This window comes from Asparagus officinalis, chromosome 2 (assembly GCF_001876935.1).
Source record: "Asparagus officinalis chromosome 2, Aspof.V1, whole genome shotgun sequence".
Lineage (NCBI taxonomy): Eukaryota > Viridiplantae > Streptophyta > Magnoliopsida > Asparagales > Asparagaceae > Asparagus > Asparagus officinalis.
The window spans coordinates 28,057,668-28,075,573 of NC_033795.1; positions in this window are offsets into that span (position 1 = coordinate 28,057,668).

Here is a 17,906-nt window from a genome sequence, read left to right on the forward strand (position 1 = left end):
CCTACAGTTTAAATCTAATCCTCCTAAAGCCTTCAATATCACATTCCACAAGTGCATATTGAGCTTACACTGAAGCGCACATTTCTAAAATGATCCTTCGTGGTTCAGCCAATTAACCCCCAACACTAATTGATGAGGACAAGAATAGCAGTTTCTTATATTTAGCGATTTTCTATTTTTGATAGGATTTTGAATTTTTGAATTTTTGAATTTTTGAATTTCGAATTTTTATTTGTTATTTGGTAGTTAATTGATTGTATTTGATTATGAGAGAGATTTGAGGAATCTGAGTGATTATGAGAGATTTGTATTTTCTCTTATTTAAGAACTCTTGTAATCAAATGAAAGGATTGATGAATTGATGAATGAAAATTGAAATGAAATTGTATTGGCTTATTGGTGTGAAACCATGGGTGTGAAACCCTAAGCTCAATTTTGTTTCCCTATTCATTGTTTCCAGCCGTCACTTCTTCTCTCTCTTCACAAAAAAAAGGGAAAAAAAAATCAACCTTGTTCATCCCTTCCTCCAGCAGTCACAACTAGACCAATCTCCTCTCTTCTTCAAACAACCTCTGTCACCCGTCTCCAGCGCCGCCACAAGCCGCCGTTCCTCCCTTCAGCGCAGTCCCGGCCACCCGCGCCTTCCCGCTCATCAACTCCAGATTCGCTGCCTTGCTCTCCGTCCCTCCAACAGATCCGCCGCCTCCTCCCTGCTCCTCCTCAACCGTGAGCAGCCACCGACCCTCCCTGCTCCTCCACCTCCGACAGCAACAGCGTCATCGCCGAGCAAAGCCACGTCGTCGAGTTCACCGTCACTAATCGCCTCTGTGATTCGTGCCCAAAGTCGAACGTCGAACCCCTTGGCCGTGCTTCCCCTTGCTCGCCAACAGCACCACACCAACCTCGCTGTCGTTGCACCCGAACAGACGCCGCCGTCCTCAACCACCGACAGTCGTCGTCGTTCGTCTCCCTCGAGCAGTCACCGTCCACCCCTCCTCAGATCTAAGCCGCACCGAACAGCCGTCGGTTTCTTTGTTTCCTGAGATCGAAGAAGAACAGAGATCAGAATATATCGATGGATTGTTGACAGGTTGGGTTGTGGGCTTCACTGTAGAAGCTAATGGGCTTTTGGATTTCTCTCAGCATTTTGGATAGTAATCCCTCAACTCAGTAATTTCTGTTAATCTCATAATTATCAGTTAATTGCATGCGTATTCAATCTCTAAACTATTATCATATATTCACTGTTTAATTTATTTTGTGAGTTGAGAGAACTGAACATGTGACTGATTAATTGTGATATTGAATATAGAACTTGCGAAATAATAATTAATATTGCGATTAAAATATTTGAGATTGGAACTGTTTATGACTATTGTTATAAATCTTGTTAAACCCATCTGTCGCGTTAACTGTTTTAATTTAATTTCCTACCGAATATCATGTATTTTGGCAAGATGGTGCGTTATTCAAATTAAATCGCTGATTCCGATGGACCCCCTGTTTCGTTTTACATCATTTTGGTATCAGAGCATGGTTCTAGGGTAGGATTTTTTTTTATTTTTTTTATTTTTATTTTTAGATTAGTTGAGTCTTTTATTTGATATTTCAAAAAAACGCATTCATCCCATTTAGCTGTTTGTGCACACCATTCATCTCATCTCATTGTTAGTGCATGACCACTCGTACAGATCTACCTTAGGTGAGTCAAGTCAATCAGTTAGTGAGTCCAGCATGTCTTTTGAATTCCTTAAGAAATTCGATGAGGCAAAAAAACAAATAGGTGTCGTAGCCCAGAGCTTAACAAATTTCCAGAATGAAACCAACGAAAGGTTTGCTAGGCTTGAAGGAGCGCGTGTTGCAACTCTGTCGCCACAAAGTCAAGGCTATGGATACCCACCGCAAGGTCATGGGTACGTCGTTCATCGACCCCCACCTCAACCAGTGTCTGATCCACCAACCTTTGACGGTAAGCTCGGCCCACAAACTTTCTTGAATTGGCTGAAGAATATGGATCGATACTTTGACTGGTATGCCATGACGGAACCACAAAAAGTCAAGTTTGCGGCAATGAAACTCACCGGGCCAGCCTGCCAATATTGGTCCAAATTCGAATCATTAAGATATATTAGTGGTGAGTTACCAATTTTAACTTGGCAAGAAATGGCTGACGAACTAAAAAGGGAATACCTTCCACCAGTTAAAATTAATAAGCCGCATATGACAGAATCAAAATCTATTCTTGAGAAAACCGTTAATCAGGCCGTAGATTTGATAGAAATTAACTCTGCAAAGGAATTCCAGTATAGTAAAATTAAAAATCCACGCACTTCCGTTCATTATGAAACTACCTCTGTAATTGTGGAGTTCACTAAAGTTTCATGCAATGACAACACTCCGACTATTCCCCAAGCTACCCCTTTGATCACGGAGTCCACTGATGTTATCCCTGAAGTTGTTCTTGAAATCGAAACTCCAACTATTTCTGAACCAACTCCAGTGATTGAAAACGCTGTTGATGTTCCCCACAGAGTCCTCCCGGACCAACATGATCCCCAACACGTTCCTGATATGGGTCCTAAAGCGATTCAATCGGATATCTGTATGGAAGTTGAATACCAAATTGAGCCTAGTGAAGTAACTACCATATTAAATGTCAAACCCACATGCATTGTCCCGATAGTCACTCACACATACACTGATCCATTTTGGGAAAATATAGTGATTAATGATGCAAGTTGTGGCACGAGTGTTTTCATTTCCTTTTTCTCTCATATCAAGTGCACCAAAACACTCATCTTTTACGCATGTGTTTGCATGTTCCTCACTATCACTGTTAGAACGAGAAATTTGTTTTGCATATTAACGAATGAACACCTAATTATTCCATTTGATAGAGGACGTTATGCATATTGAACACTTCGTTGAGTTTACATCTGTCATTGATCACATTGTTTGAGTCTGCATTTCATCATGAACAATTGAGTTGATTTACATCATTTTTATTTTGCATTGATCATATAATGGGGAATCCCTGAGTTGTATATGCCGATCCGATCATCCTATGTAACGAAGGAACACCTCCAGCATTCTTTCGGAACAACCATGGTCATCCCGAACAAAGTAAGAGGTGCTAAAGAAGTGATTTACGGTAAAGGAAAAAGCTCTCCGTTACCAGATCATTTCCTAAGTGAAGACGAAGATGATGACAAACCTGGTCGACATCTATCCAAGTATAGTCCAGAAGCGCGCAAGCTCATGGAAAAGCAGGGCTACGATTTCACACTCGGAGAAGGTTTATACTTCGATCGAGGTCCTCGTAATCCAGCCAAAGCAGTATATGTACCAAAAGGTAAACCTGAGGATTATTATAAATATGGGCGAGGCTTAGGTTATGTTTCATCAGATGACGAATGTGGTTGGCAAATTATCGATCAAATTGCTAACAAAGCCAAGAAGGGATACTCTCCCGATGCTTCAGAGTGGGACTCCGATACAAGTCTGGGAGAAGTTTTCAAAACCCTAATGGCGAACATGACTACAGCTGATCCATCCACCATGGAAGACGACGATCAAATGCCAACATGGGAAGACCCGTGGGTTCACCATCTGAATATGCAGTATGGCGATAGGTTCGAGCAAAGAGAACCACCCACTGAAGATAAAATAGTCCAGATTAACATGGGTGATGAAGCTAACCCAAAGCCTATATTCATCAGCGACAGTCTTCCCCCAGATGAGAAGGAGGAATTGATTGCTCTCATCAGGGAATATATCGACGTCTTCGCATGGAATTATGAAGACATGCCAGGGCTCGACCCCAATGTCGCAATGCACCGCCTCGATATCAAGCCGGATGCCAAACCTGTCAAGCAACAGCAAAGACGGTTTCGTCCGCAGATTATGGAAGCCATTGAGGCAGAGGTTAAGAAGTTGATCGAATCAGGATTTATCCGAGAGGAACAACATCCAGACTGGTTAGCCAACATCGTTCCCGTCATGAAGAAGAATGGCAAAATCAGGATTTGCATCGACTTCAGGAACCTGAATGAAGCATGTCCGAAAGACGATTTCCCTCTCCCGATCACGGATGTCATTATCGACAATACATGTGGATTTGAGAGGATGTCCTTCATGGATGGATTTTCGGGATATAACCAGATCAAGATGCATCCAGAGGATGAGAAGCATACGGCGTTTAGAACACCCCTCGGCGTTTTCTGCTATACGGTGATGCCTTTCGGCCTGAAGAATGCCGGTGCCACATACCAGCGAGCGATGACTAAGATTTTCCAAGAACATCTCAGGAAAACAGTCGAATGTTACGTTGATGATTTGGTTGTGAAAAGCCGCAACAAGGAAGATCACATCAAGGATTTGAAGACAATGTTCGATCTCATGAGGAGTCATCAGTTGAAGATGAACCCCACTAAATCATTTCTTGGAATGTCCAGCGGAAAATTTCTTGGGTTCGTCGTCACCACTAAGGGTATACATATCGATCCTGATAAGGTGAAGGCGATACATGAATTGCAGCCCCCGAGGAATCTGAGAGAACTCAGAGGATTGCAAGGGCGTTTAGCTTATATCCGGCGTTTCATCTCAAATCTTTCTGGGAAGTGCCAACCGTTCTCTAAGCTGAACAAGAAAGGAGTATCATTCATCTGGGATGATGCCTGCCAAAAAGCGTTCGAAGATATCAAAACATATCTGGCGAACCCTCCTGTTCTCGTTGCACCGAAATCTGGTAAACCGTTCTTGATTTATCTCAAGGCGATGAACCACTCGATAAGTGCTTTACTAGCGCAAGACGATGATAACGGTCACGAACAGGCAGTTTATTACCTCAGTCGGACCTTGGTAGGCGCTGAGTCTCGATATCCGATGATTGAGAAAGAATGCCTTGCATTGGTATTTGCGATGCAAAAGATGCGGCATTACCTAGTGGGACAGACGATCTACGTTATCTCCAACGTTAATCCAGTACGGGTGTTTATGACGCAACCGGCCTCTATGAATTGGCGATTAGCGAAATGGGCCCTTCTCTTGTCCCAATACGATTTGCACTTCAAGCAGCAGAAGTCGATAAAAGGACAGGCGATTTGTGACCTTTTGGCGGCAAACCCGACCACAGATACGGCAGAAGTATATGATGACTTGCCGGATGAAACCCACGAGGTTAACACCACATCACACCAACAAGTATGGCAATTATACTTCGATGGTGCCTCAAGGGCAGTTAATAGAGTAATAACCCCGGGATGTCCTACAGTTTCCTCTGGAGTTGGAGTCGTCTTAATCTCCCCTGGAAAGCACGTGATGCCTCGGGCTTATTCGTTGACTAGTCCGTGCTCCAATAATGTTGCCAAATACAACGCGCTTCTCATTGGCATATAAAATTGCTTATAGGTCCCCTAGCATAGCTCGGCACAAACCGACGAACCAACGAGGCGACGAGATCGACGAATCACATCAAGCGACGGAATGCATCCACCCGCGTGCAGAATCAAGCTAACGAGTTGAGGAATCAACGAGTCATCCAACCGAGAGCGGACTCGGACGAATCGCGATCGAATCAAGATCAGTTTCGAACTCAAACTCAAAAGCCGATTTACTGCCTAATCGGGATCCAGACTTCCAAATCAAGATCCCGAACAAATCAGAACCACAACCGAATCACGGACAGAATCGGAACCGGAAACAACGGAAAACAACGGAACGAACAACACCCGGAGGGGCTCGGCCGAAACCGAACCATCTCAAGGTGGCTCGGCCCAAGCCGAGCCACCCTGAGGTGGCTCGGTGGCCGAGCCACCTCGAGGTGGCTCGGCCATGAGCCGAGCCACCTCAGGGTGGCTCGGCCATGAGCCGAGCCACCTCAGGGTGGCTCGGCCATGAGCCGAGCCACCTCAGGGTGGCTCGGCACAGTGCCGGCCACCCAGAGGTGGCCGACAGTGGCCGACAGTGGCCGACATGTCTCTGTGCGCGGGCACAGTTCAGAAAGCCTATAAATAGGCCAGGCAATGTTTATTTTCAGAGGTCGGAATTTCAAGAGCCAAAACTCTGCCGGATTGAAGAGTGAACTCAGAGCTTTGAAGACTTGAAGACTTGCACGTACAGATCTGATCCTCGGCGAGCACCTACGTCAGAAAAGGCAGGATTTCGAGAGGAGACAAAGAACAGATCTGAGATCTACACGATATCACACTCCGGATCTAAGCTTGGTCTTAGATCCCGAGATCTGAGCGATTATTCCCTTGGTGGACTAATCCCTCCCGGCTATCATATCATTCCCTTCGTGGAATAATACCCGTATAATCGTGTAGATCCGACCGGATCTAGATCGCGCGGTGGTCCACGGATTAACCCCGGCGTCGGCAAAGAACCCACAAAAGCGAGAGACCGCAAAACAGGATCTCGCGATTCGTTCGACAAATAAGGAAAGTTGTAATTTTTCTCTTTTTTCTTTGATTTAGTTGTAACCGGATCTATAAAAGACCGGATCTTTGTAACCCAAGATGACAATCATATCAAATCCTCAGCCGACGATGTTTCGGAAGTCGCTCCAGCGACTTTCTTGGGACCAGAACCCACTCTTCGCGACGCCATCGACATGATCGATCAGAGGAAACGTCGTTGAGCAAAGGAGACGAAGTTCGTCGGAGATGTCGTCAAGACCAAACGAGAGTTCTCGTTCTTGGAAATAGCCAAAAGTGGAAAGAGTCGAATGACTCTTGACATGACCACTCGGGTCTATTTATAACAGCCATCAAGCTGTTAAGATGGTTCGGGATTCTAAGAGAATCCCAACCGTTTTATATTTTAAAACGTATATCTTTTACGTTTTTAGATAAAGTCAATTAAGACTTTAATCTCAACGCGAAGCTCACACCCGCGTTCAAACGCTAGGCTCAGACCAGCGTTATGAAGGTGCTTAACCTCGTGTTTCGTACCTCAAACGCAAGAGTCACCTTAGCGTTGCAACTTTTCCAAATGAAGAATCTACCCTTGATACTTATTCTCTAAAGTTCATGGATTCTTTCAACAAAGTGTTTTTAAAAAAAAAACCATGTATCTCCTCAGATGGTCATCACCCTAACAGAGATTGAATTTAGTTATTATCACTACCAATATGACTACAATTCCTCTGCGAAGGTCCATTTATCGATTCTCATCAATAGAACGATAAATTTCCAAAATCATCCTGGTTAATTGATCAACTCTCTTCAGCAGAATATCAAATAACCAATTGACCTAATTCTTTTCGGTGAGATGATAAAATCTTCCGAATCTCGTTCAAATCACAAGTGATACACTTCGTCGCCCTGATGATAAAACACTTAGCAGTTCTCCCAAGTGAGACGCTACAATATTCTTTCCTCACAGATGTCACGTTAATATCACACCTCTGACAAAATCAACTTATCGATTCTCGTCAATAGAGCGATAAGTCCTCAAAATTGCTCTGATCGCAATATTTTTCATGTCACGTTAAAATCACACCTCTGACAAAATTAACTTATCGATTCTCGTCAATAGAGCGATAAGTCCTCAAAATTGCTCTGATCGCAATATTTCTCATGTCACGTTAAAATCACACCTCTGACAAAATCAACTTATCGATTCTCATTAATAGAACGATAAGTCCTTAAAATTGCCCTGATCGCAATATTTCACCTCTGACAAAATCAACTTATCGATTCTCATTAATAGAACGATAAGTCCTCAAGTTGCCCTGATCGCAATATTCCCCCTATCGAGTTAAAACTATACCTCGGACACCTATAGACTTCTTTCAGTGTTCAAAGCAGAAATGACACAGGAAGAATTCCACCAGTCAGCCCCATTACGGGAAAATATTAATCCTTAGCAGTTTGAAATTTTCTGGAGTTATCTTAAACGATAATAAAGAGAGTTTTCTGCATCAGAATCATTGTGGAGATCTATTCTAAGTCGGGAATACGTCTCAGGCATTTTTCGTGATTTGTTACTTAAAATCAGAACATGATAAATGCAAGAAACAATGAGAAGTCAATATCACTTTTTATTCAATAACCAAAAGAAAGTGATACAAAACAAACTTGTTCTTATCAAAAGAACATTACAAGAGTAAAGTTCATTCGCGCATCAAATCAAAAGACGTGAGTTGGACCCTAACTTTGTTTAGCTCTTCCTCGTGAGTGGTTCGCACCATGGCTTCAGCCTTTGCCCGGAGTTCTCCTTCATTGGGTATGATGATAGCCGCTGCTTCATTCTTGGCTTGTTCCAAAGCTCGAGCCTGCGTGTGATATTCCAAAGCACCAGTAGCATTTTGGGTGCTAAGGATATTGACAACATTTTCTTCACGGGCAAGTTCAGCCTTTAATCGCAGGACTTCAGCCTCAGCTTCAACAAGTCTATCACGAAGCGAATTCATGGAAGTAGTCGAGCGTTCTAACTCTTCTCGCTTCCGAATATTACGCTCGCGAAGCTCCGTGATTTGACGCTCTCTTTCAGCCAAGTCCCGTTCTATCGCCTCCCGGCGAGCCACTTCTGCAACCTGAAGACTGGCCAAAGTGGACACGATCTCTGACTGAAGCTCTCTGCGACCCAAGGCCTCAAAATGTTGTAATTGTTCTTCCAAATGAAGAACAATCTCGGAACATCGCTTGAACCACGGAGTGTTTCCCACACTTCTGACTCCGTTTAAGCCTGCTTCTAGAAGATGTCGAAAAGAATTAAAAGTGCCCTGACCACCCACCACATATTCAATCACCTTCTTGGCGAGGCTATTCAAGTACACCAAAGAGATTTGAAGGAACTCAGGTGCGCCCGCGAGACTTGAAGATGCTCCCAGAGCCATTGAAATTGGTGCAGGGGAGCCAGGCGCTGAAGCTGCAGAGGCGGTAGAAACATTCAATTGTGATGGGCTCGAGGTCAAAGCCATCATTGCCCTTGCCTGAGATGTGCTGGGACTCGCCTCTGTTGGTGTAAGTGAGATCTTCATCAACGCGGCAGGTGAAGCAGCTGCCGAAGACGAAGCAGGCAGAGGCTGCTCTTGCGCGGGAGCTGATACCGGCACGAGCTGTTGTTCCAGAGAAGGGGTCGCAGCAGTAGTTTCAGGCAATACTGCAGGTGAAGCAGTTGCCGTAGGTGATCCAGGTAAATGTTGCTCTTGTGGAGGAGCCGACACTTGCGTAGGATCCTGCTCTGAAGTAGTAGCAGCAGTAGTCTTGGTAGGAGGCGAACCTACACGAAAAAAGGGTCGAAACGCGGAAAGAACATGCGGAAGAATTCGAAGAAAACTAGGCTTACCGGAGATGTGAAAAGGAGCATAGCCAGATGCTTTATCGGATGGGACCTTGGGAGCATCATCAAAAATGGTTATGTCATCCATAGAATTATGCTCTTCGTCCCCCGCGTCATCACCTGACATGTTGCCAACGTCAGCATCCTCATCATCTCTATCTCCGTCAGCTGCATCACCAGTTGAGGAGCCGTCATAATCAACTCGCTCCTTATCATCCTGAGCAGCTGAAGGTTCCGGAAGATCTGTGCTAACAACTGGTTTATTCATAAGCCCCGTTGTAGGACTAGGAATTGAATCATTAGCTTGTGACATTAAGACTGAAGGGGAAGGGGATGGATTCTCTTCGAGACCCCCTGGTTCTAATGCACGAGACTTAGGAAGGTCCATCACCGGAGCAGATTCTGCATCTGCAGCCATTAACTCATCCTCTTCATCTTGGGGGGATGGTAAGAAGAAGCGTCGCTCGATAGGGCTGGGCCATGAGAACGAAGCCTAATTTTATGTGGCAGGCCCGCAACAGAAGATTCCTATTGTTCTTCATCTTCAGCAGCTCTGATGGCATCAGCCATCAACTTAGATTTTTGTTGGCCTTTGGGGGGAGGCGAATCAACCAGCAACTTCCGACGAATCAGTTTATCGTATTTGCCGGCTTCATCCGCTGAGAGTTTTCTCTTCCCAGCTGCTCTGGTCATAGGGGGATCAACCACTTGTTGCTCTTCCACCGGAACAGGCTCAGCTCTTTGTTCCTCTTCCTGTCCAGCCGGCTGATTCTCGATGGATAGGAACTCGTCAATCCCTCTCAAGCGGGATGTCTTGGACCCCTTTCTTAAAGCATACATATGCCTAATGTCTTTTAGGCAAGATGTATTCAGGTTGTAATTGGGAGTCTGAGAAGCGGCGAAATACCAATTACAGAAGCTTATGGAAGTGTAGGAGTTGGGTGTTTTATGGGGAAGCCTGAAGATGGCTCTGGTACAACCTGCCACAGAATAGTACCAAGCCCTGGCTCCTTCATATAAATTGCCTATAATTGAGAGTTGAGGACGAGGGTTCCCGACGTACAACTGATCATACCCAAATTGACGAGCGAACCTATAGGGTTGGTAGGGCTCGATGAAACAGTTGACGCCTTGCCGGAAAATCAAGTAGCCTGGCCTGATGGAGAGAAGCCAGTGGAAAACACCCCCGCTCAGCTGAGTGAATCCATTAGAACCCGCTACGTCTCGATATTCGGCTCCGTAAATGCCGCCCTCAAAATCAGGGAAACAGCGGAAGATATGGAAGTGGGTGTCTCGCGCCAAAATTTGGCGAATTCTAACCATATACCCCCCTTCCCATTTCGCAGATTCTAGTCGTTGCACGAATGAGATGAATGAATCTTCCGGGGGAGAGGCTGCACTCATTAAAGGAGGACAGTGGAGCACGTACCAAGCCATCAGATAGGTGTATGGCAGTGGCACCCTGGGGTTGGGAGTTTTGAAAGTCTTGTGACCCCCAGACTCCACCTTTGTAACATCAACGAAGTCCGAGGCCAACTCCTGCAGTCCATGCTGCAAACAACTCACCATAGCATGAAGGAGGCTCACAGGTTTCCCATGGGCCAAAAGGACAGCCGGGTAGATCACCTCAACAGCGAGGGCGTCGACCGGCCTAGTAGGAACGACGCAACGCTTGAGCCACAGCATCAAGAACCCAGCCAACAGCGCTGTGTCGGAAATTGGAATCAGAGCTTGATAGTGGAAGCTTTCAAACTCTGTATGAGCCGGGAAAACATCTTCCTTGGCCTCATTTGTGTAGTGGGAGGTAGCATTGTCGATTCGGGCTTGAACTTCCTCCAAAGTGCTTGCAGATAGTCTGGTCACTGAGGCTCCTTTATTGGTCAAATTCTGGAATAAATATTCCGCCCAAGATACTTGTTTAATGTCGCTTCCTCGAGCCCCCGTCAGCTGCATGCAAATGTGGAAGTGACACATGACTTCCCAAAGGGTGGAATAAATTTCGGGGTTGGTCTTCTTTAAAATTTTAAGTTCCGCTGATCCCGGAACAAACTCTTCGTACGACAAATCCCCAAGAAGAAGACCCGAGACTTCATGTATCTCGTGAAGAGCGAAACCTAACTCCCCCACGGGGGTGAAGAAAGTACAAGTCTCGGGATTATACTTCTCCAATATGGAGAAGAAATGAAAATGACTCTGGATAATCCCGAACTTAGCAGCCCGCATAGGAATCTGCAATCCAGCTCGAGCAAGAGGGACTTCCAATTCCTCCAAAACAAACTTGGTCATCCGGGTCCACCACCCTGTCACCGGAGAATGAACCCAGCCAGGAGTTCTAAACCTCGAGTTTTCAAGTCGAGCGTCCGTAACCAATATCCTAAGGGTCTCGGGAGAAGCTTGGGTGATCAGTTCCACGCGACTCTTTTCCTTAATTCGGAAAACGGGGAGTTCTTGGCGTAGGTTGAATGTCATGTTCATATCCACACCACCTTCATGTCCAAAATGGTGGCGAAAAGGAAGAGGTTGACTGGTATGACGCACTGCAAAATAAAGAAAAATTTAGAAAAATTTAGACAAGGCAAATACAAAGCCCAGACGCGAAGGTCGACTCCCGCGTCAGATAAGCTAGGACGCGAATGTCAAACCTAGCGTCAAAAATCTCAGACGCGAAGGTCGAGCCTCGCGTCAGAGAGTTCAGACGCGTAGGTTGACCCTCGCGTTAAGAATCTGGGACGCGGAGGTCGAACCCCTCGTCAAAAAGATTAAACGACGGAGTCCAGCCCCGCGTTATTGAAACGAGTCTCCTCGTTGATCTAAAGATCAGAACTTGTCGAAACAAGTTTCATGACCACGGAGGTCGTACTCACCGCCAATCAAAGGGAGTTGAGGCGGCACGTTCGCCTGAGCAGCAGCGCTGCCGGCCGGCGCAGACGGCGCCGACCCCTGAGCCGCGGCGACGTCGGGCTGGGAAAGACGAGAATCAATCAGCTTCTTCGGTGCCATGAAGTTTGGTCGGAGGAGATGAATAGTTTTCGCCGGAGAGAACGAAAATTTTCGTTGGAATTTCAAGAAGAGTCGGGTGACTCTTGATTTGACCTCCAGCGGTCTATTTATAAACAGCTGTGAGCTGTCAAATCATAACGGACGGGATTCGAGGCCAGAATCCCGCCTAAAACTCAACCCTCGCGTTTTGGGTTGGTTGAAATTCCAAAACGTTGAGCTCACCCACGCGTTCCAATTCTTAAATGCAGAAGTTATTTGGACAGCTATAATAGCAACTTCTTGACTACCAAGGCTACCACAATCATCAAGGCGACCAAAGCCTGGGAGAAACAGGCGACTCCGTTGGGGAGTCTATTGGAGAAGCACAGATAGATTACGGTCTACAACATTAGAATCATCTGGCTCGATCAAACGGAGTGAGCAATCAATTCACTAAATTTTAGGATCCAAAGTATTCCGAAAATTCGTCCTAGTCAACCGCGAACTTTCGAAAACTTTGGAGGGGGTTCTGTAGGTTGTCTAAAAATCACAATGGATAGCTGATCCCCATCAAGCCCCGACAATGGAAGTTACAATCAGACAACTTTCTAATTACTGCATCTGTAATTCTACAACCGCTATAAACACGACTTCATTTCTGAGATGATTGATCTTGATGGCTGCGACAACAACATGACTAATATTATATTAGCAACTATTAGAGATGCTGATGAGCAGTGTAATGATTTTAGAAATAAAAGGTTGGACTTAGTTGGTGAGTTGCTTGGTAGAGAGCTGTGGGCAAATATTCATCTAAAAATCACTATGGATGTTTGATTCCCGTCAAGTTCCAACAATGGAAGCTACAATCAAATAGTTTTCGTGCCGACAAGCGAAAGCTGCAAATAAAGAACTTTTCACATAGATCGAGAAGAGTTACAATTCAACGACACTTCCGATAACTGATAAAAACTCTATTCAGCAGTCTTCACAATCTACAGTGAAAGTTACAATCTGACGACTTTCATATTCCACAACAGCTAAAGCTAGGATTACTGAACAACGGTCCTTGCAACGCTCTTAGAAGAGGTTACAGATCAATTAATCCCTTCTAAAATGCGGAAGTCATCCCCGCGTCACAATTTTGGGAATGCAGGCGACCCCCGCGTTTCCAAGCTATAACAAGCCAAACGTGAGCGACCCTCGCGTTCATTGGTTGTTCAACCAACACCGACCCCCGCGTTTCCAAGCTATAACAAGCCAAACGCGAGCGACCCTCGCGTTATTGGTGTTCAGCCAACACCGACCCCCGCGTTTCCAAGCTATAACAAACCAAACGTGAGCGACCCTCGCGTTCATTGGTGTTCAGCCAACACCCAACCTCGCGTCTCAATTCTAAGAGGCGACGTTGGGTTCTAAATGCTAGATTGGGCGTTTGACTCGTTCGAATACGAGCCGAACGGTTTCAGAACTGTTTTCCCACGATCTAAGGAAATCACGCCCACTTAGGAGCGGATTTAGAGGGCAGTTACAACCTCTTATCCACCTATAAAAACTCAACAAACTCAACTAAGTTAGGGGCTGGTTTTTTGGTATGAAGAAGCAGCAAATTAGATCTTGAGGATCTCAACTGCACAGAGAGGCGTGAGAGAGGCAAAAATCCTTGGAGATAGGATTTTTGAATCAAGTCCAGAAGATCAAAACCGAAAGGATTCTTCAACAACAGAATATCTGCTTGGTCATTAACCGAATCTTCGGTTCTAACAACTCTATTCACAGAGTTCTAACTCGTTCAGAGTTCTTAAACTCGTACAAGAGTTACTCATAAAACTTTTCCACGGAAGTCCATCGTTCCCACGAGATAAAAGACGGTCAAATCGTCAACGGAGAGCAAATTCGACGCGAACAATCGAAGGAGGCACTCCATCGCTACCTTGAAGAACCCAGTTTTAAACAAAGAAAAGAACCAAATTCGTTCTCTTCTCTTTTGTAATCGAATTGTAATCGGAATCAAAGAAATACAAGTCAATTTTCTTTTGTTCTTTTAATTGCAATTTTTCCAACATACTATAGAGTCAGTCGGCTGGAGGAGTTTGAGGACCCCTAACTCTACTTTAATATATAAATAAATCCTATGTTTGATAGCTAACATCAACAATATGTTCAATATTATTAATCAAACAAATATTATTAATTAATATATTATATTATATTAATTTTATATAATATTATATATAATATCATACTTTAATATATTGTAAATTTTTACTATTTTATATACGCAATAAATATTCATTTAATATTTAACTACCATAATACTGAATGCATATATTTAAGAACTATTAATTAATATAATAAGTGTAATAGAAAATAGTGTAATTTATAAAATTAAAATATTACTGTACTAATGGAATATTATTAAATTCATCCCAGAATTATATATTAATATAACTAATCATATTACTTATATTAAATTATATACACTATATTATAATACAGTATTTTATATCATTAAAATATAACAATAATATTTTTATTCTAAATAATAAAATATATATTAAATAATATAAAGTAATATTATAATAATATAATACTAATATTACAATATATAAAATATTATTAACTAATATATAAATAATGATACAGAATAATGTTATATTATATTATTATTATATAATATTTTATTCTCTTAGCAGAATTTTATAATATAATATAATTAAAAGATATTATATACTATAATACAATAACATATATTACATATTTAATAAATTAATGGTTCAAAATTATCCCATTTTTCCATCATTATCCCAATGTTAAGAATGGAGCAATTTTTAGAGTTTGAAACAAAGAGCTTGTATAGAAATGAGATAATTTTGAGAAAAGTGGGGGTAATTATCCCAATCTCATAGTCCCTGTGAATAACACCTCAAAGTGAAATCTCAATCACATTGTCCCAATGAGTAACACTATAAAGTAAAACATCAAAAAATATTCTATTTATCCTAAAATTATACTAACCATTAACCCTTCAAGACTAATCCACTAATTTTACAGCAAGTTTCGTCCCTAAGAGCATCTCCAAGAGATCCCTTGGATGTCCCTTAATTTAGGGGGAACTTTAAGGAAGGGGTTGGCTCTCCTCCAATGGTTCCCCCTTAAAAGTCCCCTACCCCTTAATTAATTATGTTTAGTTTTTTAATTTTATAGATTATGATTTAATTAAATATGTGGTTTATTTATAAATGAATAAATAATTAAATATTAATAACTAAAAATAATTAATTAATTAATTTAAATTAAGAAATTACCTTATATAATCATTAAATTAATTAATCATATTAAAATTTAATTAAATTAATTAAATTAACTATACATTAACTTAATTATATTAATAACTAAAAAATATTAATCAAATTAAATTAACTATACATTAACTTAATTATATTATTTTAAACTAACTATATATTAACTAAAATTAATTAACTATAAATTAACTCTAAAATAAAATATATTAATATAAAATTATAAGGGGAAGGTTAAGGGACTTTAACCTTCCCCTTAATTTGATGAGGAAGTTAAGGGACATGAGGTTGAAGGGGAAATTTTTCGGCCCGTTGGAGCTCATCTCCCCTAAAAATCCCCAAATTTAGCTAAGGGGCCGGATTTTTCCGGCCCCTTGGAGATGCTCTAACCACTTTGGTACCATGAAAATGGTAGTACAGGGATAGGTACGGTTAAGACCAAAATGTGGCCTTATATCTACCTTAACGTTAAAAATAATAAGATTAGAATATAAAAATAGTTTGTAATACTTATAAGGCTAAATTATCATATTGGTATTAAAAGTGTACTTAATGACCAGATTGATATTAAAATTATCTCCGGCGATAATAAAGTATTTAAATTTACACAACAAGACAAATAGGCCTCAAAATGAATTTTTCAGCAAACTTTTCCGGCGAACGCTCATATAATATAATATGTTACATGATGCCTATGTGGTATATTTATGATAATATTGTAGCTATAGTTAGCCTAATTCAAACGATTAGAGAGATATTTTTAAAGTAGTGTAAAAGAAAAAAGGGTTTTTTTAATTTGGAAGCTCCTCCTCCTCCATCAAATTAGCGTTCTCTCTTGCTTGAGAACATAAATTCATTGAGCTCAAGCAATGAAGAACCATCAATTTGAAGGAAGAAGGCGTCTCAAATTTAAAAAAATCCATCTTTTTTAAACTAATTTGAAAACCACTCCTTTTAATGGGTTGAATGAGGCTAACTACAGTTGTCACATCATTATAATATGCCACCTAAGCACATATCGAAGATTACTCGAGTGGTCATCGGAAAAATAGACGGGAAATTTATTTTTTGGACCTATTTGCCTCATCGTACAAGTTTAAATAACTTGTTGTCACCGCAAATAATTTTAAAACCATATTGGTCATGTGGTACTTCTTTTAATGCCATTCTGATATAATTTTATTATAACTTTAGAATTCTGGTATAGTAAATAGGGATTTCATATATGTATTGTAACATCAGCTATTATTTCTCATTATCATCGAACTATTATGATAAAGTTAGGCATATGGCCTCGCACCATTTTCTAGTGATCGTGAGTGTATTATTTTAGACTCATTGAGAAATTAGTTCCGATGCAGGGTGTTGGATGATGAAAGATCTAGATTTAGAGCTAGACTATGGATTCTTGTTAGGAGAAGAAAAGTAAAATTCATGACACTCTTAACGTTGAAAAAACTTATCAAGGAGCATTAAGTTAGAAAGAAATCTTCAAAGGATATTATTATTCTCTTAAAATTCTATCTGATACTCCTCACATGGATGAAGAGATGATGTGTCTAGGGCTGTCTAAATGGGCTTTGCACCCGAACCGGACCCGCTGTCCAGGCGCAGGACCCGACCGGCCTAAACCCGGCTCGGGGACCGAGTAAGGCCCGAAAAATCCGAGCCGGTCGGGCTCCAGGCCGGCCAAGAAAAGGTTGGTGAAGGGGCCTAGGCCCAGCCTGACTCTTTATATATATATATATATATATATATATATTATATATATATATATTATATATATATAATATATATATGATATATATACATTAATGATAATTACACTTACATATATATGTAAGTATACAATTATGACTTTATCATACTATAATTTATACATATATATGTAAGTATACATAATGACTTTATCATACTATAATTATATATATATATATATATATATTATATATATTATATATATATTATATATATATATATTATATATAATATATATATATATATATATATATATATATATATATATATATATATATATATATATATATATATATATATATATATATATATATATTTCTAATGTATACTATATATAATTATAATATGAAATAGTCATTAATGTATAATTAGATATACTTACATATAATATATAGCTATACACTAATACAATACTTATATAAATATAATAAGATTAATCTACTTTTTTAATTAATTTTTAGCCAAAAATCAAAAAAAGTATAAAAAAAGAAAAATCTGGGCTGGCCCAGGGCCCGACCCTATTTGGTTGGATCCGGACCCGGACCCGGCCCGAGCACCCCGGGTCCGAGTCGGGGCTAG